The sequence below is a fragment of the Triturus cristatus genome, chromosome 3_2 (genome assembly GCF_964204655.1).
Source record: "Triturus cristatus chromosome 3_2, aTriCri1.1, whole genome shotgun sequence".
Lineage (NCBI taxonomy): Eukaryota > Metazoa > Chordata > Amphibia > Caudata > Salamandridae > Triturus > Triturus cristatus.
Window position 1 is genome coordinate 451,997,342 of NC_140584.1, and position 18,890 is coordinate 452,016,231.

The following is an 18,890-nucleotide window of genomic DNA, read 5'->3' on the forward strand; positions in this document are numbered from 1 at the left end:
CCCTGATCCGTCCCTCCTGCCCTTTATGGTCTGTTATGCTGCAGCTTTCTCTCCTGTCTGTCCATTATGGTCAGCTAGCTACCATTGCCTCTTTCCCCTCTGTTCTCTGTTGTCCATGTGCATGGTTCTGTCCCCTCCCGATTGCTTTCTATGGATTGTTGTGCTGCACTCCCATCCCGCATGCACTGTGTGGTGTATTGTGCTGCTGCAAACCCTGATGCCTGCCCTGTAGGGTCAGTTTGGTGCACCTCTCCATGTCCCTCCTGTCCTCTGTTATCCGAGTCCATGTCCCTACCCCAATTCCTCCTGCCTACCACGATCCAATGTACCATACTTGCGAACATTTTGAACTTGGTAAGAGGGAGATTTTGAAAGAAAACTGGGGCATTGATTTTCCCCTTTGAGTTACATTGAAAAAGAGGAGATTGTAGATAGGAGTCAGATCAAATAAAGTCCATTTGAGCTTAAAAACATTGGACGTTTCCTGGCTGAAACGGGTCTGTTGGCATGTATGGTTGTACTACCACTGCCTCTTCCTTCTGCCCACAATGGTCTATTATATTGCCACAGCCTCTCTTGCCAGCCCTGTATTGTTGGTTTGTTGCCCCTGCCCCCCTTTCCACTGCCCTCCTTCCTGCCTGCCCAGTATGGTCAAATTGTTGCATCTGCACTCTCCTACCTGCCTTCAATTTTCAGAGTCTGTGCCCCTGGCCTCTGCCTCTCAACAGTATCCCAATGAACAACTAGATTGCTAACTTTGAACGCCTGATGTCATCTTGATGTAATCAAAACTGTAATACCTAGAGTATTTCCTTTAGAAATTACATATCTGAGAGGGTCTTATTTGCATCTAAATTATGGTTAGTGCTCTAAAAAACTAAAATGAGGATATATTTTCTGAGTTTTCAAATAGCGACAAAGAACTTTTTTTTTTTTTTTAAACTGTTTTTATTCGTCAACAGACACAGATAATGCCGGCCCCTGTAACCCAGAAGTATCGGCCCAAGCAGTACACTAATCACACCATTGACAATTTTATCATAATAGGATATATGGAATGCATTTCAGATGAAAACAAAACCCCCAAACTCTCCCCCCCCCAACCTCCCAACTCCCGCCCCCGACCGCACCATACTATATTTATCCATCAATAATGCGTATAAGCGTAGGTCCGACAGGTCTATTCCCCGTCCATGCGTGCACCCCCTCACCCGGGGGCGACTAGGCGAGTCCCTCCTCCTGCTCCTCTGGGACTGGCTCCAGGGGAAGACCCCTATAGTTTGCCGACCTTTTCCATATCTTATAGTGTTTGCGAGGGCACCCTCTAGCTGCAAAGATAAGGAGCTCCAGACCCATATTAAAGTCCAAGCCCCTCTCCCACACATTCAGCGAGGCGGCAGTCGGCGCTTTCCATGCCCGGGCGATATCCCTCTTGGCCAGTGTGAGACCCAGTAACAGTAGGTGCCGCTTGTATATGTTGCAACCAATATCCTCCATAATGTGCAGGAGTGTCAGCTTGGGGTCCGCGGTGAGATCCCACCCCAATACCTCGGATAGACAAGCCAATACCCCTCTCCAAAACCGAGACAAGGACCCACAAAGCCACACAGTGTGAAAGAAGGAACCCTCTTCCCGTCTACAGCGGAGGCACTCCGGAGAGTCAATTAAGCCCGCCCACCACAGCCTCCACCGGGTAAAGTAGGCCCTATGGAAGTACTTAAATTGTATAAGACGGAGTCACATGGCTATGTCTGCTCCCCGGGGCGAGGCCAGTGCATCTGTCCAATCCATCTCATCGAGGGGCCCAACATCGTCCTCCCATTTCCCTTTGAGCTGTTGGAGCGAAGGGGCACTATGGATAACCAGTGATCGATATATCTTGGAGATGTTCTTGTCATGAAGGTCTCCCATGAACAGCTTCGCTTCCACTGGGCTAAAGTCAGCTATGGAGTCCAAGCCCACCAGACTGGGGGAGAAGGCATGACGAAATTGTAGGTATCGATAGAACTGCGTCTGCGGCATGTCAAACTCCTGCTGGAGATCCTGGAAGGACTTCAGCACACACGCACGCATGACGTCGCCTATAGTGGAGATGCCAATCCGATCCCACCCCGCAAACCCTGACAAGGCCACCAACTGTGGCAGCCGTCCATTGTGCCACAGAGGGTTCTCGCGCGTGAGTGCGCCCCACCACCCAATACGTTGCAACGCCTGACGCCAAATTTGGAAGACTACTTGCGTCGCCGGTGGCAACCACGCCCGATGGACGGCCGAATAAAGCAAGGTGTGAAGTGTGTGTGGGGCCATGAGCCGCCGTTCCACCGCATACACCGGGTCCCCCCCTCCCATACCACCACTCGTTCAGCACCAGCAGGTGGGTGGCCTGATAATACGAGAGCAAATCCGACGTAGCCAGACCCCCAGTATATGTTGAGAGGAAACATGTTCGTAAGGCAACCCGCACTACCCCTCCCTCCCACAAAAAACTGACCCAAGGTCGAGTTCACCCTACGGAACCATTCCGGCGGGATTGTATAGGGGTGATTCTGCAGTTGATATAGCAGGCGGGGAAGAGCCACCATTTTAAAAATCGCAGACCGGCCAAAGATAGTGAGTGGCATGCGAGTCCACAATTTGATGTCCCGACAAACCTGCTCCCACACGGGCACCACGTTTCGCCCCCAGGAAATCACCGGAGTAGGTGACAAGAATACCCCCAGATACTGAAACCCCCCCTCCGCCATCCGCACCGATGACGCCCACTCTTGCACCGGAGTCGGGCCCCCAAGTACCCACAGCGTGGACTTCCGGGGGTTCATAAAAAGACCCGACGTCTCACCGAATATCTGCATGATCCGAAGCAACCGGGCCCCCGTACGATCGAGATTCGTCAAAAAGAAGAGGACATCATCTGCGTACAGTGCTATCCGATCGGCCAGGCCAGTTTCCCACTCAAATCCGGATATCTGCGCGTCCATTCGCACCCATGCCGCCAGCGGCTCCATGCCCAAGGCGAACAAATACGGGGACAGGGGGCACCCCTGGCGCGTTCCACGCTGTACGGGGAATGGCCGCGAGGATGCCCCCGCCACCCTGACCGAGGTCGTAATCTCCGTATAAAGGAGCCGCACGTAGGACAGGAACCGCGGCCCGAAGTTTAAGTGCTGCAGCAGCAGAAACAAATAGCGCCAACAAAGGGAGTCAAACGCCCTTTCCAAGTCTGCTAACAATAGAGCTGCCGGGACCTCTAACCGCCGCACTTCAGCAATCGCCACATTAGCTCGCCTGATATTATGCCGCGTGGCACGAGAGGGCATAAACCCCACCTGATCCGGGTGGACCAGTGAGGCGATATATGGCAGGAGGCGATTGGCCAAGGCCTTCGCCAGTATTTTAGCCTCCACGTTGAGGAGGGAGATCGGACGGTACGAGGCGTGCTCCTCTGGGGGTCTACCTGGTTTATGAAACACTACAATCTCAGCATGTCTCCAATCCCGGGGTAACAACCCACCCTCTCGAGCCTCCTCCACCACTGCTGCAAAGTGTGGACCTAATGGTAAAAAGTACTTCTTAAAAAACTCACTCGGGAACCCATTCGAGCCCGGGGCCTTGCCCGGGTTCAGGCCACCCAGAGCCTCCCCCAATTCCTCCACTGTTAGTGGACGATCCAATGCCGTCCGTGCCGTGTCGGTTAAAGCCGTCACCGGGTGATCAATCAGGAAGCGCTCTACTACCGTCGCCGTTAGGCACTCACGGGGGCTATAGAGATCCTCGTAGTATGTCGCAAAGCTATTGGCCAGCGCCCCCGGGTCCACTATGGGCGCCCCCCCTGAATCCGTTATCCCCGTGAGGTCCTGAACATGATATTTCCCCTGGCACAATCTATGCAGCATCGCTCCCGACTTATTCCCCCACTGGTACACCCGACTCCTTGTGGCCAGCCACACCTGGCGCGCCTCGTTGAGCAGCAGGGAGCCATACTTCTGCTGCGCATAGAGTAACTGTCGACAATGCGCTCCCCCCACCTCCCGGGCCCTACGCTCCAGTACCCGGACCTCAGCCTCCGCGTAAACCAACCCCGCCCTATGCTCACGGCGGGCCGCCACACAAAAGGAGATATCCGCACCACGGAGTGTCGGCTTCAGTGCCTCCCACAACGTCTCCGCCCCGGATACAGAACCCACATTCCGCGACAGATACTGATCTAGCGCCGCAGTCATATGCCCTCCATAGTCATGTTGTTGCAAGTGCCACACTGACAGTCGCCAGCGAAACGACCCCCCCGCAACCCCCATCCGCAAGACCGCAGACACCGGGGAGTGATCCGATAGCCCGCGTGGTAGGATCTCTGCCGCGTCCAACCGGGACACCGCGGCCCCGATAGGAATATATAGTCCAGTCGGGAGAAGGAACCGTGCACCGCCGACAAATATGGGTAAGCCCTAGCAGCTCCATGACACCGTCTCCAGGCATCCACCCACGCCAGGCCACCCACCAGCACGTGGAGTTTCGTCCGTCCCCCTTCCCCTCTGTCCCGGCCCCCCGACAGTCGGTCCCTATGGAGATCCATCACATCATTCCAGTCCCCCCGATGATCCCCGGGACTTCTGGGATTTCTGTCCAGCGCGCCATGAGCTGTTCCGCAAAGGACCAGGACAAGGGGGGGGCGTACACACTACCGAACACCACCTGCTCCGTTCCAATCCGACCCAAGACAAAGACATACCTCCCATACTTATCCGCCCACGTCTGGGAATGCGCAAAAGAGACCCGCCTATGTATCAAGATACCCACACCCCTGGAACCCTGGACAAACCCTGCATGGAACACCTGCGTGTATCCGTAGCGTTGTAGGCATAGCACCTTCGTTCCCAATAAGTGCGTCTCCTGCAGGAGCACCACGTCCGCCGATGCCCTCTTCACGTACTGAAGGATCGTCCCTCTCTTGATCTTATTGAGGGCACCCCGAACATTCCAACTCAGCACTTTGAGTGCAGCTAGTCGCCCATTAGGCCCCGGGACCGCTGTCGCCATAGTGATCATAACCAGACCATAGGGGCCACTCAGGGACTCCTGTATCTACCCCCACCCACGCCCAATAGTGATCTAAGGTGCGGTCAACCCCTAACTCAAAACCCCAACTCTCCCCCAATCCACCCACCCCTGCTCCCCCCATCCCATACCTCACAAACATGGAAGTACGTGTCGCGGTGAGAAACTTCCCCAGGCCCAAACAGTGAGCCTCAGTAGTGCTCAACCAAGGGATCCCCAACGTACCCCCGCCACCAAATCCCAAAGACCCCGCCCACAACTGGCTACGACGGTAGTCGCCCCCAAACTCTGTCCCCCAGACCAAGCTAGCCCCTCATGTCCAGGAGAGTAAAGCAGCAGGCGGAATGTCCATAATGCGGAAACCAAGAAAATTCGCACCCAAGGAACGTCCAGGCCCTTAAGGTCCACTCGGCGGATGTCCTGCCTCTGGGCCGGCCCCACGCCGGGCTCCCCCCCGACTTGTGCCGACGGCGGGATCTGGAGTGCCGCTGCTTCTTAGCGATAGTTCCTGTCCCCTCAGCTTGGTATGAGTCCGAGTCTCTACCAGGAGGTGTATGGGGGCGCAATTTTACTGTCTCGTCTGTCCATTTAAATACCTCCTCTGGTGATTCGAAGAACAGTGTTCGGGACTCATAGACAACCCGCAGGCGTGCTGGGTAGAGAAGGGCATAGGATAAAGGAAGTTCTCGTAACCTGGCCTTAGCCACCAAGAAAGACTGCCGCTGCTGCTGGACCATGTGGGTATAGTCTGGGAATATAAGTATACGGGAGTTTTCGAACTGCAGAGGCTTCCGCTCCCTGGCGGAGAATGACGTCCCTGTCGTGGTAATACAAGAGTTTAGCGATAATTGGCCGGGGACAGGCCCCCACCGGCGGCCTCTGGACCAGGGCCCGGTGCGCCCGCTTCACCACGAAGCAGCGGGACAGCGATTCAGCCGGTAGCCACCCCTCCAGCCATTGGGAGAGGAAGCACTCCATGTTGTTCTCTTCGTATCCCACAAAGCGCAGGTTATTCCTGCTGGCCCGTCCTTCTGCATCCTCCACCCTGCCCGCCAGGCCCCACTGGGTCGACTCCAGGGCCGCGGCCTGCATCCTCAGCATCGCAACCTCGTCCTCCATGCTCGACACCATGGTTTCGGCCTCCGTGATGCGGGTCACCGCGTTTCGCAGGTCTTGACGCAGCAACATTACGTCCGAACCTACTGCCCCAATCTTGGCATCCAACATATCCCGGGACTGCGTTATGGCTGCAAGGAGGGCGGCGTTGTATGGCACTGCCCCCGGGGGGTCTCCAGTCACCGATCCCACTGGGCCCGCAAATTTATCCATAGGCCCCTGCTTCGCCGCCCCTCCTCAGGGTTTGTCTCTGGTCATCGTTGTAGGCTGACGCTCTCAATCCACCACTGTACGGGATCCCCCAGACTGACCGTAGATCCTCACTCTTTCCTACAGGATAGCGCCACCGTCTCCTGTACTCCACCCCGGTCGTCCAGGGGAAACCACGAGGCTGGGGCCCAGCTGGTCCTCCGACACCTCACCCGCGCCGGCCCAGGCCCAGTCTCTGCCAGATGTTGGGGGCGGAGGGGGCCCCCGGTGCCACTCCCCAGACTATGGCTCGGGGTGGATACGATGTCCACTGCACCCCAGCCGGCCAGGTCGACCGTGCCCCGTCACCACAAGGATCCAACAAGCCGCAGCCCCGTTCCAGTCGGACCCGGCGGCTGACCAGCAGCCCTCGCCGCCTTCCACCAGGCAGCTCACCCCCCCCGCGACCCGAGCCAGCCGCCGAACCCCAGGGACCACCAGCCCATCCGGGGGGGGGAAAGAAGAGAGGGGAGGACTAGTTTCGGCCCACCGGGGACCCAGGCGCCACCTCACCTCAGGGCCGAGGCCCGCAGTGCACCCCGCTGGCTCGCAGGCCCCTCCAAGACGAGACGCCCCTGACCGTCTCCGCCGGATCTCGCCCGCTGGGACTCAGACTCCGCTCCACCGTCAGCTCCACAGGATTGCCGTGTGACCTCAAGCGTCGCCGGGCACCACACCGCAGCAGCCGCTCTCGTGCAGGGGCGGCCCGGCCTCCCCGCTCACGCGAGGCCGGTGCTCCCAGCGCCGCTCCAGGCCGCAAATGTCTCTCGGCCGTCCCCGGGCTCACAGGGGACCTAGACCTTCCGGAGCCCTGCAATCGCCGCCGCTGCTCCTCCGCTATCGCTACCTGCTGGTGGGTCCCCTCTGCACCGGGGACAAGGATAATTATACGGATATTCGTTACGGGCGGGCGGAAGCCGGCTTAAGATGCGGCTGCCATCTTGGCTCACCAAGCCACGCCCCCTTCGACAAAGAACTTTTAAATTATTTGTAATCTTTATGTTTTTTTATCCAGTTGACCACTTGATTAAATGTTGCACCTAGGGGAGAGAATGTGGTGTTACTTCCAGAGCTGCAGACTTTGCAACTGGGGAACCAGGTTGGAGTTTCTGCTTCAGCTCAACATTCTGTGATTCTGGTCAAATCACTTAATCTCCCCATGTCTACAACCAAAATGAATTTGATCTTGTGTGATGTAACCAATGCTCATGTAAAGCACTTCAATACCTGACAAGTCTGCACTATATAAAACTGCAAATACACAAAAAATAAGTGTTTTGCACACTTCTGTCATTGGGCTACATGTGGGCTACATTTGGGTGATATTTGTGCTGCATGTGGGCTCTTTTGTCTCTGGTGACCATCTTGGGAGATTTATTTGTTATGAAGTTTCCTAATTTCCTCATTTACTCTCAGTAGGAAATGCTTTCAGTTTTTTACTTTGATTCCATCAAGAAGGTATTCAGATATGTCACACATTTGCCATAAATTCTGAATGTTAGCACTCTAGTTGCTCATTAGATCACTGTAGTAAAACTACTGCTCACCAGGGAAGTCTGCTGCTGGTATTCAAAGTGCATGTTTCAGTCTGCATGTCAGAATTTTTTTATGAAATAGAAGAGGGTTTGAGAAGTCACACAAAATGTGCCCTAATTTTTCTTTCTGCAGCACTAATCATACTTTCTGTGGCAAAATGAACCCCCTCATTTTGTTCCTTTGTAAATTAAATGTTTTAAGTGTTACCACTTTATTCCAATCAAGATGGCTTCAAGTGTGCCATACTTTTGTCATAAGTAAGACTGTTAGCGCTCTAGGTGTTCGTTAGAACACTCTGGGACATTCTGTCATTGGGCAATACTTGGGCTACATCTGGGTGATATTTGGGCTACATTTGGGCTCTTTTGTCTCTGGTGGCCATCTTGGGAGATTTATTTGCTATGAAGTTTCCTAATTTCCTCATTTACTGCAGTCTCCTCAGTGGGAATACTTTCAGTTTTTTATCTTGGTTCCATCAAGAAGGCATTCAGATGTGTTACACATTTGCCATAAATTCTGAATGTTAGCACTCTAGTTGCTCATTAGATCACTGTAGTAAAACTACTGCTCACCAGGGAAGTCTGCTGCTGGTATTCAAAGTGCATGTTTCAGTCTGCATGTCAGAATTTTTTTATGAAATAGAAGAGGATTTGAGAAGTCACACAAAATGTGCCCTAATTTTTCTTTCTGCAGCACTAATCATACTTTCTATGGCAAAATGAACCCCCTCATGTTGTTCCTTTTTAAATTAAATGTTTTAAGAGTTACCACTTTATTCCAACCAAGATGCCTTCAGGTGTGCCATATGTTTGTCATAATTAGGACTGTTAGCGCTCTAGTTGTTCTTTATAACACTCTGGGAAGCTGCAGTAGAACACAAAGGAATCAACTGACTGTCTCTGCCCTTGTTGGATGTACATGTTTTACTGAGAATGTCAGACTTCATTCTCACATGACTGAGAAAGATAATGTGAATTTACAGAAAACATGCTCTCAGTTTAGCTTATAGATCACCTTCCAAACCTCTGTGGGAAAAGCATGAGAAAATAGTTTTCTCTCAAACATGATTCATGATATCACAGCAGAAGGCTTTTTCACATGGTAAAATCACCTTAGAACACACCACAATTCCTAAAATGAGTATGGTACCATCAACAAATGATTTATAATGTAACTAAAGTCTTAAAACCTTCTATTAACTGCAATGCTTTTTAATGAGGTGCTATCATGTATATTGGTCCCAAGATGGCTGCCAACACTTCTTGGATGATGTGCTGACAGCCAATCAGATCTCACGATGAGATGTGTGGTTAGGCTCCGCCCATATATATATGGGATTTTACTTTTGATTTTCTCAGGAACAACTGAACGGATTTACACCATTTAAGCAAAAGGCACGAGTCTGAACTGAGGACTACCTCTTTGCCAAATTTGATGTAATTCCGTTCAGCACTTCGGGCTGTAGCTGCGTCAATAGGTCCTATGGGAAAATGCATGGGGAAAATGCGTTTTGGGACCCCCCTTTATTCTCGGCCCCCGCTTGACGAATCACTGTGAAATTTTCAGGATAGGAGCGGATCTGAGCTCACCAAAAGTTTGGAAAATTTCGCGAAGATTCATCAATCGACGCCAACGTTATTCCAAATAGAATGTTGCGGATTTCCTATAGAAAATAGGTCCTAACTATAACTACCTACTGGCGACTGCCAGTAGGTAATATATGTATATATATATATATATATATATATATATATATATATATATATATATATATATATATATAAAACTCCAAACTTTTATCGTACAAAAGTAAACACGGACTCCCAGGAGATTTGCAGTTCTTAAAGCTTGTTTAATAGACTGCACACAACACAACGCGTTTCAGCTTTCGCCTTGTTCACGCTAAAGAAAATTTTGTTTCAATAAAGTTAAATACAATTCAATGTGCGCAAAATAAACAACAGACTCATTTCAAGCATATAGTGTTACAGGGAAACGGTAACGTGTCGGCCATCTTAACCTAGTACAAAAATTCATTCAGAAAGGCTTATAATGTAAGGTAACATTACAAAAGGTTTAAATGAAAAATAGCAAAAATGTCAATTGTCACAACAAAATGATGTATTCAGTAAATGTACAGCGTAAGTCGCACCCCCCACGCTACAAATAGCAAAAAAATGTTAAGCATATGCATACTATGTACAAAATTATAGCCCTAGTGGGCATGTCTTAGATGTTAAACCATCGCAATCATGAATACATCATATACAGAATTATTGGCCTAATTGGCAGATCTTTGTTGCTATCTGAGCTAGGGCCATCAGTGTGCAAACTTCTACTGAACATAGAGCCCCAGTGGGAAAATTAGAAAAGTACAGTACTGTAAACAATTCAATTAACAGTGATTCGAATTTCAGGTTCATCAAAGGCCTCAGGATGATAATGATACCAATCCCTGAAAGATATAATAAAACAAAACAAAAGCAAATTTTAGTATAACATGATTCTAGCCACAGTAGAGGCAATATAAATATTACAGTTTAGTTATGCAAATGTACAGTTAACTCTTCACTCGAGTTCAATCCTTTCGGAAACATCATGTCAAAGTCCACAATAAATCTGGACTCCAATTGTCTCAGATGGAGTAATTTGTTTCCTCCACGTACAGTATCCATAACAGCTGTCAGGTGCGTTTACAGTCTTCAACTAACACGGGAGCAGAATGATGCTAATTTCCCAATGCCCCCATCGGAACGTTCCCGCGAAAATATGTATAACTCTCAACGGGTAAGTGCCAATGGGGGAAAGGGGAATTGGACAGAGAGGAGACAGCCCTGGATATCTTCGTCGTTGTAGAGAAACGATTCTGCAACAATTAACATTTGTTCACTACTCAATTCTATAAGTCTTAACTTACTGTATCTGAGGTAATAAATTAGCTTGTCTTACCAGGAGGTATTCAGGGCCAAACCTCTCTTCTATTTCTCAGTTGCTTGAGTGTGTAACAACTGACTTGCTCTGGCTCTTGCTAACCCTTTCTTCTTCTTCTTTTCTTACAGGAGTGAAGGTGGTGTCGGGTCTTGAAAATAGAATTTTAAAAGGTAAGTATCGTGAATCTTATCTGTCATGTATAACTACACTGTTGCTATGTAACTGTTAACTTACTTCATCTTCTAGCCGTGAGCATATTGTACTTTTATCGTTGAACTTCAGCATTCAGGAGGAGATAACTGTAAGCTAGGCGTAAATGGACTTCCTAGTTTTGTAACCCAATTCTCTGTAATGTCTGAGGTACTGTTCCCTACTTAGATACTATGGTAGACTACTCGGAAGCTCCTAGGCTGAATGCACTAACGGTCTTTTGACCCAAAAGGAATTAAACAAGGACAGTGCGAAGTTGGGTTCGCGTTGTTCTGGTTTAATCTATGAATTCTCTGAGAGAGTCTTATTCCTCCTGCGGAATAAACTTGTCAGCGGACTTCGAACTACTCATTGTCCTTCTTAACTAGAGTTCGGACTTCCCTACTTTCTGTCAGGAAGAAATTCTTCATATCTTTCTAATTACAAATCAAGATACACTAACCTGCGTATGTATGGTGACCGTCGAAGGTTAACACGACGAAAATCCTCGACGCGACCTACTCTAACTTCCACGACGGTGAGGTAAGTGTTGCCTCGATAATTTCTCTGGTGAAGTGCGCTCGAGAACGTTGACAGGCGCGCCTCACCTGCTGCGTTAGAATTCAATAAAGACTAGAACGCTGACCCATGAATGCGTCAGCGGCCATATTGGAAATCCAGCGGCGCCAACAAATACGCCAACTGAGAGCCCCATGAATTCCCTCACTCGGTTTAACCGAGAAGATGGTATTAACAGTGGTGGGTTCCGAATTACGCGGAGGAATCCTCCCGTGAACCCTGACAGTACCCCCTCTCAACGGGGTTTCCTCCAAGCGAGGTTTATTAGGATACTTGGCATGAAAGGCCTGGATCAAACGTGGCGCGTGGACATCCGAGCTTTTCTCCCAGGATCGCTCTTCAGGTCCAAAACCTTTCCAATCAATGAGATAAAAAAGGTGATTGCGACTCCATTTTGAGTCCAAAATTCTCTTTGCTTCATATTCAGGGTCTCCATCAACAATAATGGGAGCAGGAGCAGATTTTTGACGTAAGGTTGGTTGCACCTTTTTTAGTAGGGAAACATGAAAAACCGGGTGAATTTTAGTAGTAGCTGGTAATGTCAAGCGATAGGTGACAGAATTTATGATTTTTTCAATAGGGAAAGGACCCATAAAGCGTGGTTGGAATTTACGGGTGCCCTTAAGGCGTAAATTCTTTGTAGACAACCAAACGTGGTCTCCTACATTAAGGATGGGCGTAGGTCGTCTTTTCCGATCAGCACCACGTTTATAAGACGCTTTAGCAGCAGCCAAATTTCGTGTAGCCGATCGGTGGATGTTAACTAGGCGTTGGGCAAAATCCTGAACTACAGGGACTTCGATGTTAGGCAAATGAATATGTGAATTAGGATGCCTGCCAGAAGTTATGAAAAAGGGGGAGTACCCAGTGGAAACGTTTTGAGCATTATTGTGAGCAAATTCAGCAGACCACAAGTAATCAGGCCAATCTGCTTCCTCATCAAGCAAATAAAGCCGCAGATATTGTTCTAACTCTTGGTTTGTGCGTTCAGTTTGTCCATCCGTTTCTGGATGGAAACTAGTGGAATAGCGGTGGTCGATACCTAAACCTTTTATGTAAGCTTTCCAACATCGAGATAGGAATTGGGACCCCCTGTCAGTGATTAACACCTTAGGAATACCAGGAAGGCGAATGACATGTTGGTTAAAGAACTGTGATAATTGTAGTGATGTTGGTGTGCCTTTAATAGGTACAAAATGTGTCATTTTACTGAAAGTATCCACACAGACTAGGATAGTGTCAAAGCCATGAGAGGATGGTAGATCGACAATTAAGTCTAAAGATACTGTGTGCCAGGGATATGGGGGAGTTGGTAAAGGTTGTAAAAGGCCTTTTGGTGCTTGCCTGTCCGATTTTCCCCGAGTGCAAATCTCACATCCCAAAACATATTGTCGAATGTCAATGGTCATGTGTGGCCACCAGAAACTTCGTTTAACCAATTCATCTGTCTTGTGGACACCTTTATGACCTGATAGAGGGTGATCATGACATTCACGTAAGGCTTTAGTTTGAAGGTCTGTGGTGGGTAGGAATAGTGCCTGTCCGTGATAGGGTAATCCATTCTGGACAGTTCGTAAAGGGTCTTCAGCGGCCCAGTCGTGGATAAGAGCAGTGGTCATGTGTTCTCGAATTTGATCTTCAAAAGGTTCCAAGGAAATGGTTCCAATGATTCTGTCTGCCGGAATTATTTGCTGATTTTCGACCCTGATACTCTGATGGTCAGTATCCAATCTGGACAAGGCGTCCGCCTTCCCATTTTGGGAACCAGGCCTGTATGTGATGACAAAGTCGAATTCCGCAAAATAGAGGGACCATCGAAGCTGGCGTGGTGTAAGAGTTCTTGCAGAACGTAAAAACTTCAGATTTCTGTGGTCCGTGAATATCGTCACAGTATGCTTAGCACCCATCAGATAATGCCTCCATTCTTTAAAAGCATCCTTAATGGCTAAAAGCTCCTTCTCAGTGATGGTGTAGTTGCATTCCGCTGGGTTGAGTTTACGAGAACGATACGCCACAGGATGCAGCTGGCCGGTGTTTTTGTGCCTTTGAGATAAAATGCCTCCTATAGCAAAGTCGGAGGCATCAGTCTCTAGATAAAATGGCTCCGTGGGGTCAGCATGTAGAAGAATAGGTGCCGAAGTGAAACTTTTCTTTAATAAGGTGAATGCTTGCTCAGCTTCCTCTGACCAATTAAAAGGAACTCCTTTTCTCAATAATCTGGTTAAAGGTGGAATCTTTTGAGAAAAACCATGGATAAATCTCCTATAGAAGTTAGCAAAGCCTATAAAACTCTGGACTTCCTTGATGGTGGTTGGAGATTGCCAGTCTGCAACTGCCTTTACCTTGTGTTCATCCATGGTGATTCCAGAAGGTGACAACACGAATCCCAGGAACTCTACCGTGGTGGTGTTGAACAAACATTTTTCTAGCTTCTCATATAAGGAATTTTCTCTGAGACGTTGTAAAACAGCTCGGACCTGTCCGTGATGTTCCTCTTCAGACTTTGAATAAATCAAGATGTCATCTATGTATACGATCACACATAGATCAATGAAGTCTTTCAGAACATCGTTTATGAAGTACTGAAATGCCGCTGGCGCATTGCATAGGCCGTACGGCATCACCTGATATTCGTAAAGACCGTATTTAGTTCTGAAGGCTGTCTTCCATTCATCACCTTCTCGCACTCTGATTAGGTGATAGGCTCCCCGAAGATCAAGACGGGTGTAAATCTTGGCTTCTTTAACTTGGTCGATCAACACAGAGATCAGAGGTAAAGGGTAACGATTCTTTGTTGTTATTCTATTGATTGCTCGAAAGTCTATGCAGGTTCGAAGATCTCCTCCTTTCTTGGGCACGAAGAAGAGAGGAGAGGATACTGGTGACTGGGAAGGTCTAATGAAACCGTTGTCCAGATTTTTCGCTAAGTATTCCTTTAGATGAAGATTCTCCTTTTCAGTGAGGGCGTAAACTCGACTACATGGTAAATTCGCCCCCGGTTCCATGTCTATCTTGCAGTCATAAGACCGATGCGGAGGTAATCTTTCTGCTTCAGCTTCGTCAAAAACATCCTTGAAATCCTGAAGGTTTTCAGGAATTTCAGTAGTTTGAATTACGCATACTGTCTGTCCATTGTCAAAATGTTGCGCGGCCACACTTTTTTCGGCTAGTGTGTCTGGTTCAGAGAAACAATGTTTGGCACAATATTCTGAATCTAAGGCTATGGTTCTGGCCCCCCAATCAATTGACGGATTGTGTTCTGTGAGCCATGGAATTCCTAAAATGAATTGAAATTGAGGAGCATCTATTAGATCAAACTGCATTAGTTCTTGATGGCCCTCCTTGGTAATTATCTGTACAGATTCTGTGTGGCTGGTTATTGGTCCTGAAGTTAAGTCTGACCCATCAACTGCCTTAACCCTTTCGCTCTTCTCCTTTTTGATTGCCAATAAACCTATCTGAACTGCAAATTTATGATCGCAAAAATTACCAGTTGCCCCGGAGTCTATCATGATTGCGATTTCCTTCAGGATCACTGTTCGAAATTTCAAGGTAACGGCTAAGGTCAGGTGAGGTGTGGAGATTTGTAAGGTGTTCGCCAGTTGATGATACACTGGAGTTGTGTCTTTAATTGCATCCACCAGTCCAACTCCGCCTACTGGTGGTGCTGAGAGTTTTCCTTCTCCTTGTTTTGTATTTTAGGTCTCTTCAGACAGGCCTTAACAAAGTGACCACTTCCTCCACAGTACATACATAGCTTATTCAGACGTCTCTTTTCTTTTTCTTCCTTCGACAATGGGCCTCTAATGGCACCTATCTGCATAGGTTCCTCTCCAGTGGTTTGCTCAACAGTTCGTGTTGATTCTGACTTGATTCGATCAAACCGAGGGACATTTGATTTAAAATCCCTTCTTCTTTCTCCCTTTCTTTCATTTAGGCGATAATCAATCTCTAACACCAGGTCTATTAAGGCTGAGATTTCAGAGGGTCGATTTGGAACCTAATTCATCTTTCAATCCCCTGTAAAACACTGCTGCTCTTTTACTCATTGGCCAATTCGTCTCCACTACCAACTTATTGAATTGAGCCAAATAAGCTACCAATTCTCTATTACCCTGACAAAACTCTAGTAATTCATTATCCGTGGCCTGTGAAGCTTTTCTCCTATCGAATATACGAAGAAATTCTTTCTTAAAGTCTTCGAGATTGTAAAGAATGGGATCATCTTGTGTTACTAAGGGCATCGACCAGGAGGCAGCGTCCCCACTAAGATAAGATAGAATGAACGCTACCCGAGATTGAGCATCAGGGAAAATCGCAGGTCGGCACATAAAATGTAGGGAGCACTGAGTCAGAAAATTCTGGGCCTTTTGGGTGTCTCCAATAAATCGCTCCGGAGGAGCAAGGGGAATTACTGGGGACAAGGAGTGCACAACCTGAGTGGTACCCAAGGGTACAGGGCTAGAACTTATGTTTTGTCCTAGAGTTTCAAAAGTTGTGGGTTTTACACTTGTTCCAGAAATGGTCTCCCTTCCTTTAATGCCCAGTATTTCCTGTCTTAAGATTTGATTCTCCTCTCTAACAGCTCCTAGATCCCTTTGTATATTTCCAAGTATTTCACTCAAATTTTTTAGATCTAACCCTTCCGCCATTCTGCTCAGGTGTTGATGACAACGTGGGCACTTCACTCTGTCAGGTGCGTTTACAGTCTTCAACTAACACGGGAGCAGAATGATGCTAATTTCCCAATGCCCCCATCGGAACGTTCCCGCGAAAATATGTATAACTCTCAACGGGTAAGTGTCAACGGGGGAAAGGGGAATTGGACAGAGAAGAGACAGCCCTGGATATCTTCGTCGTTGTAGAGAAACGATTCTGCAACAATTAACATTTGTTCACTACTCAATTCTCTAAGCCTTAACTTACTGTATCTGAGGTAATAAATTAGCTTGTCTTACCAGGAGGTATTCAGGGCCAAACCTCTCTTCTATTTCTCAGTTGCTTGAGTGTGTAACAACTGACGTGCTCTGGCTCTTGCTAACCCTTTCTTCTTCTTCTTTTCTTACAGGAGTGAAGGTGGTGTCGGGTCTTGAAAATAGAATTTTAAAAGGTAAGTATCGTGAATCTTATCTGTCATGTATAACTACACTGTTGCTATGTAACTGTTAACTTACTTCATCTTCTAGCCGTGAGCACATTGTACTTTTATCGTTGAACTTCAGCATTCAGGAGGAGATAACTGTAAGCTAGGCGTAAATGGACTTCCTAGTTTTGTAACCCAATTCTCTGTAATGTCTGAGGTACTGTTCCCTACTTAGATACTATGGTAGACTACTCGGAAGCTCCTAGGCTGAATGCACTAACGGTCTTTTGACCCAAAAGGAATTAAACAAGGACAGTGCGAGGTTGGGTTCGCGTTGTTCTGGTTTAATCTATGAATTCTCTGAGAGAGTCTTATTCCTCCTGCGGAATAAACTTGTCAGCGGACTTCGAACTACTCATTGTCCTTCTTAACTAGAGTTCGGACTTCCCTACTTTCTGTCAGGAAGAAATTCTTCATATCTTTCTAATTACAAATCAAGATACACTAACCTGAGTATGTATGGTGACCGTCGAAGGTTAACACGACGAAAATCCTCGACGCGACCTACCCTAACTTCCACGACGGTGAGGTAAGTGTTGCCTCGATAATTTCTCTGGTGAAGTGCGCTCGAGAACGTTGACAGGCGCGCCTCACCTGCTGCGTTAGAATTCAATAAAGACTAGAACGCTGACCCATGAATGCGTCAGCGGCCATATTGGAAATCCAGCGGCGCCAACAAATACGCCAACTGAGAGCCCCATGAATTCCCTCACTCGGTTTAACCGAGAAGATGGTATTAACAGTGGTGGGTTCCGAATTACGCGGAGGAAACCTCCCGTGAACCCTGACAACAGCATCTAATACCACCATTCTAAGCAGTTGTTCATTTTGGGCATGTTTTACAAAAAATGTTCTAGCACTCTTTTTTTCGCACGGTGAATGGTGCTGCCGATATATGCCTTATTACAAGGACAGATTAGTGCATAAACACAGCACATGGTGTTACAAGTAAGAGCTTTTTTGATAGTGAATTTTTTGCTCATGCTGGAGAATTGTACCTCCGTACAATCTACACTGTTTCTGCAAGCCTTACAGTTTTTACAGCAGCGAAATCCTGGTCTGCCAATACTCTTTAAGGTAGTGTCACTGGTAATTACATTAGGACTTAATTCATCCCTCAAAGAGTTGCTTCTCTTAAAAGTGACTTGCGGATGGTTCGTCAAGTATTTCTTGAGATTATTGTCAGTCAACAGAATATGCCAGTGTTTATCCAGAACACGGCACAAGTCATGCGCTTGTCCCGAGTATGTAGTAATAAAACGGAGGCTTTCCATTTCTGATGTTCATTGTGCTGGATGTAACAGCTCATTCCGTGCAACAACATCAGCTTTTTTACAAGCTTCTTCAATGATATGTGACTGGTAACCTCTGTCTCTAAAGCGTTGCACCATATTAGCTTTTTCATTTTGATAGCTGTTGTCTGTACTGCAATTGCGCTTGGCGCGTAATAGTTCCCCATATGGGATGCTATATACCAATTTGCGTGGATGGGAACTAGATGCACTTAAAATACTGTTACCGGCGGTCTTTTTACGGTAAAGGTGTGTGTGTATAGTTTGATCACTGATCTCCACCATAACATCTAGGAACTCAACAGAGGTCCTACTGGCGTGCTTGGTGAAGACCAAATTATATGGGTTGTCATTTAATTTATTTACAAATGCACTGGCAGAGTCAAGGTCACCTTTCCAAATTAAAAAGATGTCGTCAAAATATCGGAGCCACAAGACACAGTTGGAAAATTCTTCCAACTGCGAGGCCACCCGCTCCTCCCACCAGCCCATGACAAGATTGGCATACCTGGGGGCGAAGCAGGTGCCCATCGCTGTGCCTTGTGACTGCCGATAGACTACATCATCAAACAGAAAAAAATTATTGGTCAAACAAAATTCGATCATGGCCATGATCATTTCTGAGTGATGTAGGAGAGAAATAGAACGGGCTTTAAGGAAATGTTGCACAGCCCTTAATCCCAACTGGTGTTGTATGCTTGTATACAAGCTGCCAACGTCCAGGGTAACCAAAGTGTAGTCTGGTTCCCAATGTATCCCATTGATAATAGTTAAGAAATGGGTGGTGTCCCGTAAATAAGCTG